Source organism: Hemiscyllium ocellatum, chromosome 13 (assembly GCF_020745735.1).
Source record: "Hemiscyllium ocellatum isolate sHemOce1 chromosome 13, sHemOce1.pat.X.cur, whole genome shotgun sequence".
Classification (NCBI taxonomy): domain Eukaryota; kingdom Metazoa; phylum Chordata; class Chondrichthyes; order Orectolobiformes; family Hemiscylliidae; genus Hemiscyllium; species Hemiscyllium ocellatum.
The window spans coordinates 88,158,642-88,175,539 of record NC_083413.1 but is presented as its reverse complement, the minus strand read 5'-3'; positions in this window follow the sequence as shown (position 1 = coordinate 88,175,539).

The following is a 16,898-nucleotide window of genomic DNA, read 5'->3' as shown; positions in this document are numbered from 1 at the left end:
CCCCGCCTCCAACCTCCAGCATCAGGAATTCCAGTCCCAGACTCCGACCTCCAGCATCTGCAATTCCCATCCCAGACTCCGACATCCAGCATTTGGATTGCCCATCCTGGCCTCCGACATCCAGCATCTGCAATTCCCAAACCCATATCCTACATCCAGCATCTGCAATTCCCATCCCTGTCTCTGAAATCCAGCACCTGCAATTCCGGTCTCCGCCTCCAACCTCCAGCATCTGCAATTCCCATTCCCGTCTCCGAAATCCAGCATCTGCAATTCCCAGCCCCGCCCCCAACCTCCAGCATCTGCAATTCCCATTCCCGTCTCCGAAATCCAGCATCTGCAATTCCCATCCCCGCCTCCAACCTCCAGCATCTGCAATTCCCATCCCAGATTCTGACATCCAGCATCTGCAATTCCCAAACCCATATCCGACATCCAGCATCTGCAATTCCCGTCCCAGACTCCGACCTACTGCACCTGCAATTCCTGGCTCCAACTCCGACCTCCAGCATCTGCAATTCCCATCCCTGTCTCCGACCTCCAGTATCTGCAATTCCTGTCCCCACCTCCGACTTCCAGCATCAGCTATTCCCATCCCCAACTCCGACCTCCAGCGTCTGCAATTACCATTCCCTTCTCTGACCTCCAGCATCTGCAATTCCCATTCCCGTCTCCGAAATCCAGCATCTGCAATTCCCATCCCCGCCTCCAACCGCCAGCATCAGGAATTCCAGTCCTAGACTCCGACCTCCAGCACCTGCAATTCCCATCCCAGACTCCGATATCCAGCATCTGGAATTCCCATCCCCAACTCCGACCTCCAGTATCTGCAATTCCCATCCCCTCCTCTGAACTCCAGCATCTGCAATTCCCATCCCTGTCTAAGACATCCAGCATCTGCAATTCCCGTCCCAACCTCCAACATCCAGCATCTGTATTTCCCATTCCTCCCTCTGACATCCAGCATCTGTAATTCCTTTCCCCGCTTCCGACCTCCATCATCTGTAATTCCCATCCCCGCCTCCAACCTCCATCATTTGCAATTCCCATTCCCGTCTCCAACCTCCAGCACCTGCAATTCCCATCCCAGACTTCGACATCCAGCGTCTGGAGTTCCCATCCCGGCATCCAACATCCAGCATCTGCAATTCCCAAATCCATATCCGACATTCAGCATCTGCAATCCCCGTCCCCGCCTCCAACCTCGAGCATCTGCAATTCCCATCACCGCCTCCAGTAGCTGCAATTCCTGTCCCAGACTTCGATCTACAGCATCTGCAATTCCCAACCCTGTCTCCGACATCCAGCAACTGCAATTCCCGACCCATCTCCGACCTCAGGGCATTTGCAATTCCCGTCCCCGTCTCCGGCATCCAGCATCTGCAATTACCATTCCCGTCTATGACCTCCGGCATCTGCAATTCCCGTCCCCACCTCCAAAATTCAGCATCTGTATTTCCCATTCCTGCCTCTGACATCCAGCATCTGCAATTCCCAAACCCATATCCGACATCCAGCAACTGCAATCCCCGACCCATCTCCAACCTCAGGGCATTTGCAATTCCCGTCCCAGCCTCTGACATCCAGCAACTGCAATTCCCGATCCCGTATCCGACATCCAAATTCTGCAATTCCCATCCCCACCTCCGACCTCCAGCATCTGCAATTCCCATCCCTGTCTAAGACATCCAGCATCTGCAATTCCCATCACCGCCTCCAACCGCCAGCATCTGGAATTCCCATCCCAGACTCTGACCTCCAGCGTCTGCAATTCCCATCCCAGACTTCGACATCCAGCATCTGGAATTCCCATCCCGGCCTCCGACATCCAGCATCTGCAATTCCCAAACCCATATCCTACATCCAGCATCTACAATTCCCATCCCTGTCTCCGACCTCCAGTATCTGCAATCCCCAACCCTGTCTCCGACATCCAGCAGTTGCAATTCCCGACCCATCTCTGACCTCAGGGCATTTGCAATTCCCATTCCTGCCTCCGACCTACAGCATCTGCAATTCCCATTCCTGTCTCCAATATCCAGCATCTGCAATTCCCGTCCCAGACTCCAACCTACAGCATCAGCTATTCCCATCCCCAACTCCGACCTCCTGCATCTGCAATTCCCATTCCCGTCTCTGACCTCCGGCATCTGCAATTCCTGTCCCCGTCTCTGACCTCCGGCATCTGCAATTCCCATTCCTGTCTCTGACCTCCGGCATCTGCAATTCCCGTCCCCGTCTCCGGCATCCAGCATCTGCAATTCCCATTCCCTTCTCTGACCTCCGTCATCTGCAATTCACGTCCCCACCTCCAACGTCCAGCATCTGTATTTCCCATTCCTCCCTCTGACCTCCAGCATCTGCAATCCCCAACCCTGTCTCCGACATCCAGCAGCTGCAATTCCCAACCTATCTCCGACCTCAGGGCATTTGCAATTCCCATCCCTGTCTCCGACCTCCAGCATCTGCAATTCCCATTCCTGTCTCCGGCATCCAGCATCTGAAATTCCCGTCCCAGCCTCCGACATCCAGCAGCTGCAATTCCTGACCTATCTCCGACCTCCAGCATCTGCAATTCCCATCCCCTCCTCCAACCTCCAGCATCTGCAATTCCCATCCCTGTCTCTGAAATCCAGCATCTGCAATTCCAGTCTCCGGTCCAACTGCCAACATCTGCAATTCCCATTCCCGTCTCCGAAATCCAGCATCTGCAATTCTCATCCCCGCCTCCAACCTCCAGCATCAGGAATTCCCATTGCAGACTCCGAAATCCAGCATCTGCAATTCCCATCCCAGACTCCGACATCCAGCATCTGGAATTCCCAACCTGGCCACCGACATCCAGCATCTGCAATTCCCATAACCGCCTCCAACCTCCAGCATCAGGAATTCCAGTCCCAGACTCCGACATCCAGCATCTGCAATTCCAGTCCCAGACTCCGACCTACAGCATCTGCAATTCCCATCGCAGTCTCCGGCCTCCAGTATCTGCAATTCCCGTCCCCATCTCCGACCTCCAGCATCAGCTATTCCCATCCCCAACTCCGACCTCCAGCATCTGCAATTCCCATTCCCGTCTCTGACCTCCGGCATCTGCAATTCCTGTCCCAACCTCCAACATCCAGCATCTGTATTTCCCATTCCTCCACCTGACATCTAGCATCTGCAATTCCCAACCCCGCCTCCAACCTCCGGCATTTGTAATTCCCGTCCCATCCTCCGACCTCCAGCATCTGCAATTCCTTTCTCCGCTTCAGATCTCCAGCATCTGCAATCCCCATCCTCACCTCCAGTATCTGCAATCCCTGTCCCAGACTCCGATCTCCAGCATCTACAATTCCCAACCCTGTCTCCGACATCCAGCAACTGCAATTCCCGACCCATCTCCGACCTCAAAGCATTTGCAAATCCTGTCCCCGTCTCCGGCATCCAGCATCTGCAATTCCCATTCCCGTCTATGACCTCCGGCATCTGCAATTCCCGTCCCCGCCTCCAACATCCAGCATCTGTATTTCCCATTCCTGCCTCTGACATCCTGCATCTGCAATTCCCAACCCTGTCTCCGACATCCAGCAACTGCAATCCCCGACCCATCTCCGACCTCAGGGCATTTGCCATTCGCATCCCCGTCTCCGAAAACCAGCATCTGCAATTCCCATTCCCGTCTCCGACATCCAGCATCTGCAATTCACATCCCAGCCTCCGACATCCAGCAACTGCAATTCCCGATCCCGTATCCGACATCCAAATTCTGCAATTCCCATCCCCACCTCCGACCTCCAGCATCTGCAATTCCGATCCCTGGCTAAGACATCCAGCACCTGCAATTCCCATTCCTGTCTCCGAAATCCAGCATCTGCAATTCCCATCACCGTCTCCGACCTCCAGCATCTGCAATTCCCATCCCAGACTTCGACATCCAGCATCTGGAATTCCGATCCTGGAATCCGACATCCAGCATCTGCAATTCCCAAACCCATATCCGACATCCAGCTTCTGCAATTTCCTTCCCAACCTCCGACCTCCAGCATCTGCAATTCCCGTCCCCAACTCCGACCTCCTGCATCTGCAATTCCCATTCCCGTCTCCGAAATCCAGCATCTGCAATTCCCATCCCCGCCTCCAACCTCCAGCATCTGCAATTCCCATCCCAGATTCCGACATCCAGCATCTGCAATTCCCAAACCCATATCCGACATCCAGCATCTGCAATTCCCGTCCCAGACTCCGACCTACTGCACCTGCAATTCCTGGCTCCAACTCCGACCTCCAGCATCTGCAATTCCCATCCCTGTCTCCGACCTCCAGTATCTGCAATTCCTGTCCCCACCTCCGACTTCCAGCATCAGCTATTCCCATCCCCAACTCCGACCTCCAGCGTCTGCTATTCCCATTCCCGTCTCTGACCTCCGGCATCTGCAATTCCCGTCCCCGTCTCCGAAATCCAGCATCTGCAATTCCCATAACCGCCTCCAACCTCCAGCATCAGGAATTCCAGTCCCAGACTCCGACATCCAGCATCTGCAATTCCCGTCCCAGACTCCGACCTACAGCATCTGCAATTCCCATCGCAGTCTCCGGCCTCCAGTATCTGCAATTCCCGTCCCCATCTCCGACCTCCAGCATCAGCTATTCCCATCCCCAACTCCGACCTCCAGCATCTGCAATTCCCATTCCCGTCTCTGACCTCCGGCATCTGCAATTCCTGTCCCAACCTCCAACATCCAGCATCTGTATTTCCCATTCCTCCACCTGACATCTAGCATCTGCAATTCCCAACCCCGCCTCCAACCTCCGGCATTTGTAATTCCCGTCCCATCCTCCGACCTCCAGCATCTGCAATTCCTTTCTCCGCTTCAGATCTCCAGCATCTGCAATCCCCATCCTCACCTCCAGTATCTGCAATCCCTGTCCCAGACTCCGATCTCCAGCATCTACAATTCCCAACCCTGTCTCCGACATCCAGCAACTGCAATTCCCGACCCATCTCCGACCTCAAAGCATTTGCAAATCCTGTCCCCGTCTCCGGCATCCAGCATCTGCAATTCCCATTCCCGTCTATGACCTCCGGCATCTGCAATTCCCGTCCCCGCCTCCAACATCCAGCATCTGTATTTCCCATTCCTGCCTCTGACATCCTGCATCTGCAATTCCCAACCCTGTCTCCGACATCCAGCAACTGCAATCCCCGACCCATCTCCGACCTCAGGGCATTTGCCATTCGCATCCCCGTCTCCGAAAACCAGCATCTGCAATTCCCATTCCCGTCTCCGACATCCAGCATCTGCAATTCACATCCCAGCCTCCGACATCCAGCAACTGCAATTCCCGATCCCGTATCCGACATCCAAATTCTGCAATTCCCATCCCCACCTCCGACCTCCAGCATCTGCAATTCCGATCCCTGGCTAAGACATCCAGCACCTGCAATTCCCATTCCTGTCTCCGAAATCCAGCATCTGCAATTCCCATCACCGTCTCCGACCTCCAGCATCTGCAATTCCCATCCCAGACTTCGACATCCAGCATCTGGAATTCCGATCCTGGAATCCGACATCCAGCATCTGCAATTCCCAAACCCATATCCGACATCCAGCTTCTGCAATTTCCTTCCCAACCTCCGACCTCCAGCATCTGCAATTCCCGTCCCCAACTCCGACCTCCTGCATCTGCAATTCCCATTCCCGTCTCCGAAATCCAGCATCTGCAATTCCCATCCCCGCCTCCAACCTCCAGCATCTGCAATTCCCATCCCAGATTCCGACATCCAGCATCTGCAATTCCCAAACCCATATCCGACATCCAGCATCTGCAATTCCCGTCCCAGACTCCGACCTACTGCACCTGCAATTCCTGGCTCCAACTCCGACCTCCAGTATCTGCAATTCCTGTCCCCACCTCCGACTTCCAGCATCAGCTATTCCCATCCCCAACTCCGACCTCCAGCGTCTGCTATTCCCATTCCCGTCTCTGACCTCCGGCATCTGCAATTCCCGTCCCCGTCTCCGAAATCCAGCATCTGCAATTCCCATCCCCGCCTCCAACCGCCAGCATCAGGAATTCCAGTCCTAGACTCCGACCTCCAGCACCTGCAATTCCCATCCCTGTCTCCGAACTCCAGCATCTGCAATTCCCATTCCTGTCTCCAATATCCAGCATCTGAAATTCCCGTCCCAGCCTCCGACATCCAGCAGCTGCAATTCCCGACCTATCTCCGACCTCCAGCATCTGCAATTCCCATCCCCGCCTCCAAACTCCAGCATCTGCAATTCCCATCCCCGCCTCCAACCTCCGGCATCAGGAATTCCCATCACAGACTCCGACCTCCAGCATCTGCAATTCCCATCCCAGACTCCGACATCCAGCATCTGGAATTCCCAACCTGGCGTCCGACATCCAGCATCTGCAATTCCCATCACCGCCTCCAACCTCCAGCATCAGGAATTCCGGTCCCAGACACCGACCTCCAGCATCTGCAATTCAAGTCCCAGACTCCGATATCCAGCATCAGGAATTCCCATCCCGGCCTCCGACATCCAGCATCTGCAATTCCCAAACCCATATCCGACATCCAGCATCTGCAATTCCCGTCCCAGACTCCGACCTACAGCATCTGCAAATCCTGTCCCCAACTCCGACCTCCTGCATCTGCAATTCCCATTCCTGACTCTGACATCCAGCATCTGCAATCCCCATCCCCGCCTCCAACCTCCAGTATCTGCAATTCCCATTCCCGTCTCCGAAATCCAGCATCTGCAATTCCCGTCTCTGCCTCCAACCGACAGCATCTGCAATTCCCATTCCCGTCTCCGAAATCCAGCATCTGCAATTCCCGTCCCCGCCTAAACCTCCATCATTTGCAATTCCCATTCCCGTCTCCAACCTCCAGCATCTGCAATTCCCATCCCAGACTTCGACATCCAGCGTCTGGAGTTCCCATCCCGGCATCCAACATCCAGCATCTGCAATTCCCAAATCCATATCCGACATTCAGCATCTGCAATTCCCGTCCCAGCCTCCGACCTCCAGCATCAGCTATTCCCGTCCCCAACTCCGACCTCCTGCATCTGCAATTCCCATCCTTGTCTCCGAAATCCAGCATCGGCAATTCCGGTCCCAACCTCCAACCTCCAGCATCTGCAATTCCCATTCCCGTCTCCGAAATCCAGCATCTGCAATTCCCATCCCCGCCTCCAACCTCCAGCATCAGGAATTCCAGTCCCAGACTCCGACCTCCAGCATCTGCAATTCCCATCCCAGACTCCGACATCCAGCATTTGGATTGCCCATCCTGGCCTCCGACATCCAGCATCTGCAATTCCCAAACCCATATCCTACATCCAGCATCTGCAATTCCCATCCCTGTCTCTGAAATCCAGCACCTGCAATTCCGGTCTCCGCCTCCAACCTCCAGCATCTGCAATTCCCATTCCCGTCTCCGAAATCCAGCATCTGCAATTCCCAGCCCCGCCCCCAACCTCCAGCATCTGCAATTCCCATTCCCGTCTCCGAAATCCAGCATCTGCAATTCCCATCCCCGCCTCCAACCTCCAGCATCTGCAATTCCCATCCCAGATTCTGACATCCAGCATCTGCAATTCCCAAACCCATATCCGACATCCAGCATCTGCAATTCCCGTCCCAGACTCCGACCTACTGCACCTGCAATTCCTGGCTCCAACTCCGACCTCCAGCATCTGCAATTCCCATCCCTGTCTCCGACCTCCAGTATCTGCAATTCCTGTCCCCACCTCCGACTTCCAGCATCAGCTATTCCCATCCCCAACTCCGACCTCCAGCGTCTGCAATTACCATTCCCTTCTCTGACCTCCAGCATCTGCAATTCCCATTCCCGTCTCCGAAATCCAGCATCTGCAATTCCCATCCCCGCCTCCAACCGCCAGCATCAGGAATTCCAGTCCTAGACTCCGACCTCCAGCACCTGCAATTCCCATCCCAGACTCCGATATCCAGCATCTGGAATTCCCATCCCCAACTCCGACCTCCAGTATCTGCAATTCCCATCCCCTCCTCTGAACTCCAGCATCTGCAATTCCCATCCCTGTCTAAGACATCCAGCATCTGCAATTCCCGTCCCAACCTCCAACATCCAGCATCTGTATTTCCCATTCCTCCCTCTGACATCCAGCATCTGTAATTCCTTTCCCCGCTTCCGACCTCCATCATCTGTAATTCCCATCCCCGCCTCCAACCTCCATCATTTGCAATTCCCATTCCCGTCTCCAACCTCCAGCACCTGCAATTCCCATCCCAGACTTCGACATCCAGCGTCTGGAGTTCCCATCCCGGCATCCAACATCCAGCATCTGCAATTCCCAAATCCATATCCGACATTCAGCATCTGCAATCCCCGTCCCCGCCTCCAACCTCGAGCATCTGCAATTCCCATCACCGCCTCCAGTAGCTGCAATTCCTGTCCCAGACTTCGATCTACAGCATCTGCAATTCCCAACCCTGTCTCCGACATCCAGCAACTGCAATTCCCGACCCATCTCCGACCTCAGGGCATTTGCAATTCCCGTCCCCGTCTCCGGCATCCAGCATCTGCAATTACCATTCCCGTCTATGACCTCCGGCATCTGCAATTCCCGTCCCCACCTCCAAAATTCAGCATCTGTATTTCCCATTCCTGCCTCTGACATCCAGCATCTGCAATTCCCAAACCCATATCCGACATCCAGCAACTGCAATCCCCGACCCATCTCCAACCTCAGGGCATTTGCAATTCCCGTCCCAGCCTCTGACATCCAGCAACTGCAATTCCCGATCCCGTATCCGACATCCAAATTCTGCAATTCCCATCCCCACCTCCGACCTCCAGCATCTGCAATTCCCAACCCCACCTCTGACCTCCAGCATCTGCAATTCCCATCCCTGTCTAAGACATCCAGCATCTGCAATTCCCATCACCGCCTCCAACCGCCAGCATCTGGAATTCCCATCCCAGACTCTGACCTCCAGCGTCTGCAATTCCCATCCCAGACTTCGACATCCAGCATCTGGAATTCCCATCCCGGCCTCCGACATCCAGCATCTGCAATTCCCAAACCCATATCCTACATCCAGCATCTACAATTCCCATCCCTGTCTCCGACCTCCAGTATCTGCAATCCCCAACCCTGTCTCCGACATCCAGCAGTTGCAATTCCCGACCCATCTCTGACCTCAGGGCATTTGCAATTCCCATTCCTGCCTCCGACCTACAGCATCTGCAATTCCCATTCCTGTCTCCAATATCCAGCATCTGCAATTCCCGTCCCAGACTCCAACCTACAGCATCAGCTATTCCCATCCCCAACTCCGACCTCCTGCATCTGCAATTCCCATTCCCGTCTCTGACCTCCGGCATCTGCAATTCCTGTCCCCGTCTCTGACCTCCGGCATCTGCAATTCCCATTCCTGTCTCTGACCTCCGGCATCTGCAATTCCCGTCCCCGTCTCCGGCATCCAGCATCTGCAATTCCCATTCCCTTCTCTGACCTCCGTCATCTGCAATTCACGTCCCCACCTCCAACGTCCAGCATCTGTATTTCCCATTCCTCCCTCTGACCTCCAGCATCTGCAATCCCCAACCCTGTCTCCGACATCCAGCAGCTGCAATTCCCAACCTATCTCCGACCTCAGGGCATTTGCAATTCCCATCACTGTCTCCGACCTCCAGCATCTGCAATTCCCATTCCTGTCTCCGGCATCCAGCATCTGAAATTCCCGTCCCAGCCTCCGACATCCAGCAGCTGCAATTCCTGACCTATCTCCGACCTCCAGCATCTGCAATTCCCATCCCCTCCTCCAACCTCCAGCATCTGCAATTCCCATCCCTGTCTCTGAAATCCAGCATCTGCAATTCCGGTCTCCGGTCCAACTGCCAACATCTGCAATTCCCATTCCCGTCTCCGAAATCCAGCATCTGCAATTCTCATCCCCGCCTCCAACCTCCAGCATCAGGAATTCCCATTGCAGACTCCGAAATCCAGCATCTGCAATTCCCATCCCAGACTCCGACATCCAGCATCTGGAATTCCCAACCTGGCCACCGACATCCAGCATCTGCAATTCCCATAACCGCCTCCAACCTCCAGCATCAGGAATTCCAGTCCCAGACTCCGACATCCAGCATCTGCAATTCCCGTCCCAGACTCCGACCTACAGCATCTGCAATTCCCATCGCAGTCTCCGGCCTCCAGTATCTGCAATTCCCGTCCCCATCTCCGACCTCCAGCATCAGCTATTCCCATCCCCAACTCCGACCTCCAGCATCTGCAATTCCCATTCCCGTCTCTGACCTCCGGCATCTGCAATTCCCGTCCCAACCTCCAACATCCAGCATCTGTATTTCCCATTCCTCCACCTGACATCTAGCATCTGCAATTCCCAACCCCGCCTCCAACCTCCGGCATTTGTAATTCCCGTCCCATCCTCCGACCTCCAGCATCTGCAATTCCTTTCTCCGCTTCAGATCTCCAGCATCTGCAATCCCCATCCTCACCTCCAGTATCTGCAATCCCTGTCCCAGACTCCGATCTCCAGCATCCACAATTCCCAACCCTGTCTCCGACATCCAGCAACTGCAATTCCCGACCCATCTCCGACCTCAAAGCATTTGCAAATCCTGTCCCCGTCTCCGGCATCCAGCATCTGCAATTCCCATTCCCGTCTATGACCTCCGGCATCTGCAATTCCCGTCCCCGCCTCCAACATCCAGCATCTGTATTTCCCATTCCTGCCTCTGACATCCTGCATCTGCAATTCCCAACCCTGTCTCCGACATCCAGCAACTGCAATCCCCGACCCATCTCCGACCTCAGGGCATTTGCCATTCGCATCCCCGTCTCCGACATCCAGCTTCTGCAATTTCCTTCCCAACCTCCGACCTCCAGCATCTGCAATTCCCGTCCCCAACTCCGACCTCCTGCATCTGCAATTCCCATCCCTGTCTCCGATATCCAGCATCTGCAATTCCGGTCCCAACCTCCAACCTCCAGCATCTGCAATTCCCATCCCCGCCTCCAACCTCCAGCATCAGGAATTCCCATCCCAGACTCCGACCTCCAGCATCTGCAATTCCCATCCCAGACTCCGACATCCAGCATTTGGAATTCCCATCCCGGCCTCCGACATCCAGCATCTGCAATTCCCAAACCCATATCCTACATCCAGCATCAGTAATTCCCGTCCCAGACTCCGACCTACAGCATCTGCCATTCCTGGCTCCAACTCCGACCTCCTGCATCTGCAATTCCCATCCCTGTCTCCAACCTCCAGTATCTGCAATTCCCAACCCTGTGTCCGACATCCAGCAGCTGCAATTCCCGACCCATCTCCAACCTCAGGGCATTTGCAATTCCCATCCCTGTCTCCAAACTCCAGCATCTGCAATTCCCATTCCTGTCTCCAATATCCAGCATCTGAAATTCCCGTCCCAGCCTCCGACATCCAGCAGCTGCAATTCCCGACCTATCTCCGACCTCCAGCATCTGCAATTCCCATCCCCGCCTCCAAACTCCAGCATCTGCAATTCCCATCCCCGCCTCCAACCTCCGGCATCAGGAATTCCCATCACAGACTCCGACCTCCAGCATCTGCAATTCCCATCCCAGACTCCGACATCCAGCACCTGGAATTCCCAACCTGGCGTCCGACATCCAGCATCTGCAATTCCCATCACCGCCTCCAACCTCCAGCATCAGGAATTCCGGTCCCAGACACCGACCTCCAGCATCTGCAATTCAAGTCCCAGACTCCGATATCCAGCATCAGGAATTCCCATCCCGGCCTCCGACATCCAGCATCTGCAATTCCCAAACCCATATCCGACATCCAGCATCTGCAATTCCCGTCCCAGACTCCGACCTACAGCATCTGCAAATCCTGTCCCCAACTCCGACCTCCTGCATCTGCAATTCCCATTCCTGACTCTGACATCCAGCATCTGCAATCCCCATCCCCGCCTCCAACCTCCAGTATCTGCAATTCCCATTCCCGTCTCAGAAATCCAGCATCTGCAATTCCCGTCTCTGCCTCCAACCGACAGCATCTGCAATTCCCATTCCCGTCTCCGAAATCCAGCATCTGCAATTCCCGTCCCCGCCTCCAACCTCCATCATTTGCAATTCCCATTCCCGTCTCCAACCTCCAGCATCTGCAATTCCCATCCCAGACTTCGACATCCAGCGTCTGGAGTTCCCATCCCGGCATCCAACATCCAGCATCTGCAATTCCCAAATCCATATCCGACATTCAGCATCTGCAATTCCCGTCCCAGCCTCCGACCTCCAGCATCAGCTATTCCCGTCCCCAACTCCGACCTCCTGCATCTGCAATTCCCATCCTTGTCTCCGAAATCCAGCATCGGCAATTCCGGTCCCAACCTCCAACCTCCAGCATCTGCAATTCCCATTCCCGTCTCCGAAATCCAGCATCTGCAATTCCCCTCCCCGCCTCCAACCTCCAGCATCAGGAATTCCAGTCCCAGACTCCGACCTCCAGCATCTGCAATTCCCATCCCAGACTCCGACATCCAGCATTTGGATTGCCCATCCTGGCCTCCGACATCCAGCATCTGCAATTCCCAAACCCATATCCTACATCCAGCATCTGCAATTCCCATCCCTGTCGCTGAAATCCAGCACCTGCAATTCCGGTCTCCGCCTCCAACCTCCAGCATCTGCAATTCCCATTCCCGTCTCCGAAATCCAGCATCTGCAATTCCCAGCCCCGCCCCCAACCTCCAGCATCTGCAATTCCCATTCCCGTCTCCGAAATCCAGCATCTGCAATTCCCATCCCCGCCTCCAACCTCCAGCATCTGCAATTCCCATCCCAGATTCCGACATCCAGCATCTGCAATTCCCAAACCCATATCCGACATCCAGCATCTGCAATTCCCGTCCCAGACTCCGACCTACTGCACCTGCAATTCCTGGCTCCAACTCCGACCTCCAGCATCTGCAATTCCCATCCCTGTCTCCGACCTCCAGTATCTGCAATTCCTGTCCCCACCTCCGACTTCCAGCATCAGCTATTCCCATCCCCAACTCCGACCTCCAGCGTCTGCTATTCCCATTCCCGTCTCTGACCTCCGGCATCTGCAATTCCCGTCCCCGTCTCCGGCACCCAGCATCTGCAATTACCATTCCCTTCTCTGACCTCCAGCATCTGCAATTCCCATTCCCGTCTCCAACCTCCAGCATCTGCAATTCCCATCCCAGACTTCGACATCCAGCGTCTGGAGTTCCCATCCCGGCATCCAACATCCAGCATCTGCAATTCCCAAATCCATATCCGACATTCAGCATCTGCAATTCCCGTCCCAGCCTCCGACCTCCAGCATCAGCTATTCCCGTCCCCAACTCCGACCTCCTGCATCTGCAATTCCCATCCTTGTCTCCGAAATCCAGCATCGGCAATTCCGGTCCCAACCTCCAACCTCCAGCATCTGCAATTCCCATTCCCGTCTCCGAAATCCAGCATCTGCAATTCCCATCCCCGCCTCCAACCTCCAGCATCAGGAATTCCAGTCCCAGACTCCGACCTCCAGCATCTGCAATTCCCATCCCAGACTCCGACATCCAGCATTTGGATTGCCCATCCTGGCCTCCGACATCCAGCATCTGCAATTCCCAAACCCATATCCTACATCCAGCATCTGCAATTCCCATCCCTGTCTCTGAAATCCAGCACCTGCAATTCCGGTCTCCGCCTCCAACCTCCAGCATCTGCAATTCCCATTCCCGTCTCCGAAATCCAGCATCTGCAATTCCCAGCCCCGCCCCCAACCTCCAGCATCTGCAATTCCCATTCCCGTCTCCGAAATCCAGCATCTGCAATTCCCATCCCAGATTCCGACATCCAGCATCTGCAATTCCCAAACCCATATCCGACATCCAGCATCTGCAATTCCCGTCCCAGACTCCGACCTACTGCACCTGCAATTCCTGGCTCCAACTCCGACCTCCAGCATCTGCAATTCCCATCCCTGTCTCCGACCTCCAGTATCTGCAATTCCTGTCCCCACCTCCGACTTCCAGCATCAGCTATTCCCATCCCCAACTCCGACCTCCAGCGTCTGCTATTCCCATTCCCGTCTCTGACCTCCAGCATCTGCAATTCCCATTCCCGTCTCCGAAATCCAGCATCTGCAATTCCCGTCCCCGTCTCCGGCACCCAGCATCTGCAATTCCCATTCCCGTCTCCGAAATCCAGCATCTGCAATTCCCATCCCCGCCTCCAACCGCCAGCATCAGGAATTCTAGTCCTAGACTCCGACCTCCAGCACCTGCAATTCCCATCCCAGACTCCGATATCCAGCATCTGGAATTCCCATCCCCAACTCCGACCTCCAGCATCTGCAATTACCATTCCCTTCTCTGACCACCGGCATCTGCAATTCCCGTCCCAACCTCCAACATCCAGCATCTGTATTTCCCATTCCTCCCTCTGACATCCAGCATCTGCAATTCCTTTCCCCGCTTCCGACCTCCATCATCTGTACTTCCCATCCCCGCCTCCAACCACCAGCATCTGCAATTCCCATTCCCGTCTCCGAATGCCAGCATCTGCAAATCCAGTCCCCACCTCCAACCTCGAGCATCTGCAATTCCCATCCCTGTCTCCGACCTCCAACATCTGCAATTCCGTCCCCACCTCCGACATTCAGCATCAGCTATTCCCATTCCCTTCTCTGACCTCCGGCATCTGCAATTCCCGTCCCCACCTCCAACATCCAGCATCTGTATTACCCATTCCTCCCTCTGACATCCAGCATCTGTAATTCCCATCCCCGCCTCCAACCTGCAGCATCTGCAATTCCCATTCCCATCTCTGAAATCCAGCATCTACAAATCCCGTCCCCGCCTCCAACCTCGAGCATCTGCAATTCCCATCACCGCCTCCAGTAGCTGCAATTCCTGTCCCAGACTTCGATCTACAGCATCTGCAATTCCCAACCCTGTCTCCGACATCCAGCAACTGCAATTCCCGACCCATCTCCGACCTCAGGGCATTTGCAATTCCCGTCCCCGTCTCCGGCATCCAGCATCTGCAATTACCATTCCCGTCTATGACCTCCGGCATCTGCAATTCCCGTCCCCACCTCCAAAATTCAGCATCTGTATTTCCCATTCCTGCCTCTGACATCCAGCATCTGCAATTCCCAAACCCATATCCGACATCCAGCAACTGCAATCCCCGACCCATCTCCAACCTCAGGGCATTTGCAATTCCCATCCCAGACTCCGACATCCAGCATCTGCAATTCCCGTCCCAGCCTCTGACATCCAGCAACTGCAATTCCCGATCCCGTATCCGACATCCAAATTCTGCAATTCCCATCCCCACCTCCGACCTCCAGCATCTGCAATTCCCAACCCCACCTCTGACCTCCAGCATCTGCAATTCCCATCCCTGTCTAAGACATCCAGCATCTGCAATTCCCATCACCGCCTCCAACCGCCAGCATCTGGAATTCCCATCCCAGACTCTGACCTCCAGCGTCTGCAATTCCCATCCCAGACTTCGACATCCAGCATCTGGAATTCCCATCCCGGCCTCCGACATCCAGCATCTGCTATTCCCAAACCCATATCCGACATCCAGAATCTGCAATTCCCGTCCCAGCCTCCGACCGCCAGCATCTGCAATTCCTGTCCCCAAATCCGACCTCCTGCATCTCCAATTCCGATCCCTGTCTCCGAAATCCAGCATCAGCAATCCCTGACCCATCTCCGACCTACAGCATCTGCAATTCCCATTCCCATCTCCGAAATCCAGCATCTGCAATTCCCATCCCCGCCTCCAACCACCAGCATCAGGAATTCCAGTCCCAGACTCCGACCTACAGCATCTGCAATTCCTGTCCCCAACTCCGACCTCCAGCATCTGCAATTCCCATCCCTGTCTAAGACATCCCGCATCTGCAATTCCCGACCCCATCTCCAACCTCCAGCATCAGGAATTCCCGACCCCTTATCTGACATCCCGCATCTGCAATTCCCGTCCCCGTTGCCGACATCCAGCATCTGCAATTCCCATCCCTGTCTCCGACCTCCAGCATCTGAAATTCCCATCACCGCCTCCGACCTCCAGCATCAGGAATTCCCGTCCCAGACTCCGACCTCCAGCATCTGCAATTCCTGACCCAGTATCCGACATACAGCATCTGCAATTCCCATAACGGCCTCCGACATCCCGCATCTGCAATTCCGGACCCCATCTCCAACCTCCAGCATCAGGAATTCCTGACCTCTTATCTGACATCCAGCATCTGCAATTCCCATTCCCGCCTCTGACCTCCGGCAACTGCAATTCCCATTCCTGTCTCTGACATCCAGCATCTGCAATTCCCATTCCTGCCTCTGAATTCCAGCATCTGCAATTCCCATCCCTGTCTCCGACCTCCAGCATCTGCAATTCCCGTCCCCAATTCCGGCATCCGGCATCTGCAATTCCCGACCCATCTCCAACATCCAGCATCTGCAATTCCTATCCCTATCTCTGACCTCCGGCATCAGGAATTCCCATCCCTGTCTGCGACCTCCGGAATCTGTGATTCCCGTCCACGTCTCCGACCTCCAGCATTTGCAATTCCCGTACCCGCCTCCCGACTCCAGCCTCTGGAATTCACTTCCCTGTCTCTGACTCCAACATCTGCAATTCCCGTCCCCACCCCCGACCTCCAGCTCCTGGAATTCCCGACCCCGCCTCCAACATCCAGCATCTGCCATTCCCATCCCTCCCATTGACATCCAGCATCTGCAATTCCCATTCTCTGCCTCCGACCTCCAGCATCTGGAATTCCCATCCCCATCTCCAACCTGCAGCATCTGCAATTCCCAACCCCGTATCCAACCTCCTGCATCTGCAATTCCTGGCCCCATCTCC